Genomic DNA, 272 nt, shown 5'->3' on the forward strand with positions numbered 1-272 from the left:
AATCCATAGAGTGAGAGGCTCAGTGTGTCAAAGTATTGTTGGCATCAAGGACCATGAGGGAGTAAACTGGAAAGATACAAAGTGGTAATCAGAGATAGAATGCATGGAACTGAAATATGGATGGGTTGTAGTTAAGGGCAATGACAAAATCGATAGAATGATCAACCATCAGCCTGAATGGCTAGAGTATTGAGGATTGGTTCACTAGGAGAGAAATTCAAGGACCTGAAAGGACAGGATGTTGAAAGGATCATTTATGCATATACCAAAAT

The sequence above is a fragment of the Hipposideros armiger genome, unplaced genomic scaffold (genome assembly GCF_001890085.2).
Source record: "Hipposideros armiger isolate ML-2016 unplaced genomic scaffold, ASM189008v1 scaffold_1070, whole genome shotgun sequence".
NCBI lineage: Eukaryota > Metazoa > Chordata > Mammalia > Chiroptera > Hipposideridae > Hipposideros > Hipposideros armiger.